The 4274-nt window shown below is 33.2% G+C and overlaps 1 non-coding gene across 1 annotated transcript; it reads left to right on the plus strand.

Moving 5' to 3' along the window:
* Nucleotides 1-405: 405 nt before the first annotated feature.
* Nucleotides 406-512, plus strand: LOC111917927 (small nucleolar RNA R71). Its single transcript, XR_002859061.1, has one exon. It is a non-coding gene; the product is annotated as a small nucleolar RNA R71 (small nucleolar RNA).
* Nucleotides 513-4274: the final 3762 nt, after the last annotated feature.

Below are 4274 nucleotides of genomic sequence, written 5' to 3' on the forward strand. Positions count from 1 at the left end.
ATCCCCTTCGGTGTTGCCATTGCAACTTCACTAGCTTCACCTCTTTATTATGAAAGGCCTTGACTTTCCTATCCAAAACTGCCACGGGCCGCTGAATGTAGTTCATGCTTACAACCTACTTGTATAGCTTGTATGGATTGACCCGTCTTGGTGATCCTCCAGCCCATATTATCGAGGTTCGCCATTACCTCCGGTAAATTTTCGTTTACTCCGTCTGCACCTACCTTGATTCCTCTAATATCTTCACGAGGGTTGTGGTAATCTCTTGAATGCTTTGCAAACTCTTCAATTAAGGTCTTGATGGTAGTTGGTTCCTTTTTCGTCATGGGTCCTTGAGAATCAAGGAGTTGCCTCGTAGCCATGTTTATCATATCATAGAAGCGTGACACTTCTTTTTACATATTAAGATTGTGTTGGGGGAAATTCTTTAACATTCCCTTGTATCTCTCCCAAGCTTCATATAAAGATTCACTATCGTTTTGTTGGAACTTTTCTATTTTCATTTTGAGTTTGGCTATCTTCGAGGGAGGGCTGAATTGCTCAATGAATTCATTGCGAAGATTGGTCCAATTTGTGATCATCCAAGGTGCAAGTGACTTTAACCAAATTTTAGCTTCTCTTGTAAATGTCACTGGAAGGATCCTTAATAGCACCACATCTCTTGAAACATTAGGCACATTGAAAATGGAATATCCTTGAGCATCGAGAGAATGTGTCCATTGAGCTTAAAGTTTGTTGCAACTAGAACTTCTAGTGGAATAAGATCATGCCTGTTGTCATTACACATCTGCTTTTTGTACTCCTCCATCGTCATTCTTGTGATGTCCTCCATTTCTTCTACATCTCTTTCGACTTCTTCTCCTAAATCGTCCCCAGATTCTGTTTCTGGCTCGTACCCGATTCCTTTCTTCTTGGGAGTCTTCTCAAAGCTTTCAAAACCATTGTCTGACTGAAAACCACTACTTTGTCTACCTTTTTATACTTCTTCTTGTGGAATTTGGATTCTGGATCATCAAGTGGGGGCACAATCTTAGAATTTAATCCCCTATCATATATCACTAAAACAAAACTAAAGAAAAACGTGTAAGAATGAACTAAAAACAAAAAATCGAAATAACTAAAAATTAAAGTTCTCACATCATGACAGATAAGCTGTCACGTCGTGAATATTTAGAAAATAGAAAAACTAGATAAAAAGAACATTAAATTTTTGTGGTGTTTACCCAACAAAAGGATCAATTAATCTAAACCAAATTAGTTTAAAAACTAAATTAAGTCGTTTCCCGGCAACACCACCAAAAACTTGATGTGCAAAGTATACCTACCAGTTTTAAATTTATAACCTAACAAAACTTAAATACTAATGCACTTATGGGCAGTGTGTTGGATTAGTGTTTAAGTCCTTAACTATAATTGGTATGTACCTGACCCGATTTGGCATGATCCGTTTGGGTTGCATGGCATCAGAACAATTTGGATAGACTTTTGTGAGAAAAGGAGATTTATGATTTGTTAATATATTATAAGTTCTAATATATTAATATGAAATCATTTTATTTAATAAGTATTGAACAGGAATTAATTTGGAATTAATTTTGTGATCAAAAGGAGATTAATTAAAGACATGGGGATTGATTGTGTAAATCATTCATTGTTATATATGTAGGCTTATGATCCATAGTTCTTCATGTTGGGCTAAACCCATGGAGTAACCCATGGATACTCCATGGAGGTTTTAACCCATGGAGCATGAAGAATATGGAAATACATGAGTTACATGTGTAACCCTAATAGCTACAATATATAAGGACCTCATGAATCAAGAAATCAGACCAAGGGGTTTCACATATGAGGGCTAGCCGATTTGAGCATAAGACCTTTTTTCTCAAGTTATTCAAAGTTGTTGGTGGTGTTGTGTGAACCATTTGAGGTGCTTCACTTGAGGCACTAGGCTCTTAAACTCCATGGAATCAAGCTACAACATCAAAAGGTATGTCATTCTGCTAGATTCGTGTAGTATAGTTGCTTCATAATATGCTAGTTAGGATAAAACCTTGGAATATCAATTATTTGCATGTATAATAGAGAAAACATAGATCCAAGAAACTAGCATATTATGAAGCAACCGTATAAACCTTGGATATGAGCCTAGGCTTGTTTTCAATTATACTTGATGCAACTTATTTTTCAAAAACCAAGAAACTGTCCAGATTAAAAACTCGACGAGTTTTGGCCAAAAACTCAACGAGTTGATGATTTAAGGCATGAACTTGATGAGTTCCTTATAGATATCGATGAGTTGGTCTTCCAGTTTGTAGTTTTTCGAGTTTTAAGGCTGGAATTGGTCTAGAATCATTACCTTAAACTATTTTTGACCTATAAAACCTGTTTTTGATGTGGTAATGATTACGGTAAACCAATTTCCAGGTTGTTATCAAAATTTCAAGTTTTATATGTGTTTATGTAATTCTTTAAATTGTTAATAGGATTGTTCATACACTTATGAGTTTTGGTAGATCATAGGAATTATTTGCAAAATTGGTTGTTAGTTAATTATTGATCTAAATGTATTTTAATGGAGTCCATAATTTTTCCTCAAGTTATGGATTACCAAAAGTCATTTCTTTTAAAGATTCATTAAAATGCATAGGTTACAAAATTGAAGAGTCTTTTTGTTTTATGAACTCCGTAACTTGTCCTCAAGTTATGGATGTTCAAGAGTCTCTTCACTAAAGTTTTTAAAATCTAAATTAAACTCATAAGTTATGAAAATCCAAAAGTTTTTGAATAGTTCAAAACTTATATATATATATATATATATATATATATATATATATATATATATATATATATATATATATATATATATATAGGGTGAGGTTCAATAGAGAACCATAATTAACCAAGGAACCAAGGAACCAATCATTTCTTCAACTTTTAGAACTTATTTTTTTATCAAAAAAAACTAAAAATACAGAAATTCATAATTTTTTATCCTTTTTCCAACGATATAAAAATCGAATTTTTTTTACGTCAAATTCACAATGTGAATCTTCGAAAATTCACAACGTGAATCCGAAAAATATTTTTCACATTCACAATGTTAATATATGAATTTAGATTTTTTTAGATTTTTTTTTTCGATAAAGAATAAGCTCTAGAAATTGAAAAAAAGATTTGGTTCCTTGAAGAACCCATAATTATGGTTCTCTATTGAACTTTTCCACATATATATATATATATATATATATATATATATATATATATATATATATATATATATATATATATATATATATATATATATATATATATATATATAAGAACAAAGTCAGTCTTACCGTTAGTAGGCCTCATTCACGAAGCCGGTCTATAGGGGGTATAAGGTTACTGCCTATAAAATAGCAGTTTAATGAGTGTCCACTCTCACCCGCCGCTTCTTTGACTGGTGGAGGGTCGTTAGCCGAACGGGTAAGATAAGGACTATAATTCTCCCTTCATTATAAGTATAATGATAAATATAAAGTAACTAAACCTTTTATAAATTCCCAATTTTAGTTACTTTAGGAAAATGTGAATTTGGTGCTAACCCATGAAATTACGCTTTGTACTTTGCTTAAATCGTTAGTGGAGCATGTGTGGTTAACCGGCACACTAACCTGGATTTAACAAGGTAGGCAAAGGGTAACTTAATGTTTATCATAGGATCGGTGGAGTGCGTGTGGTTAACCAGCAAATCAATTAAGTGATAAATATTAAGGGTACCAAGTATATTTGCATGGTTATTGACACCTTGTTTTGTGATCCTCGGCATCCCAGTCACAAAACTTGAGAGGGCACAATCAAGATTGAAACATGCCATTGAAAAGTTCAATGAATCTCAAAAGATCTAGGAGTTTAAAATCCAATTAAAACCTAATAAATGATTTCATTTTTCATGGTGGAAACTGGTGAATCTTCATTCGCCTACCTTCAAATATTTTATAGCTTGGATTATGGCATCCCTCTTCCAAGTTATAAAATATTGTGTTGGGTCCAAGCCTTAATATTTCATATTGGGTGTTATATTAAGGACTTAAATCAACTAACTTGAATATCTCCCATTTTAGATGTCGTGTTCACACAACTATGATCTTCCCAAATCTCTTGGAACAAGCTTTCCTAATGAAGATGATGTCCCGTGGTTGTATCATGGAAACCATACTTCAATTCCTCCACCTCCTCCAATTATTCTCCCTAACCCACTAATTTAAGGTCACTCAAGCCCTATTGGC

This window comes from Lactuca sativa, chromosome 4 (genome assembly GCF_002870075.4).
Source record: "Lactuca sativa cultivar Salinas chromosome 4, Lsat_Salinas_v11, whole genome shotgun sequence".
NCBI lineage: Eukaryota > Viridiplantae > Streptophyta > Magnoliopsida > Asterales > Asteraceae > Lactuca > Lactuca sativa.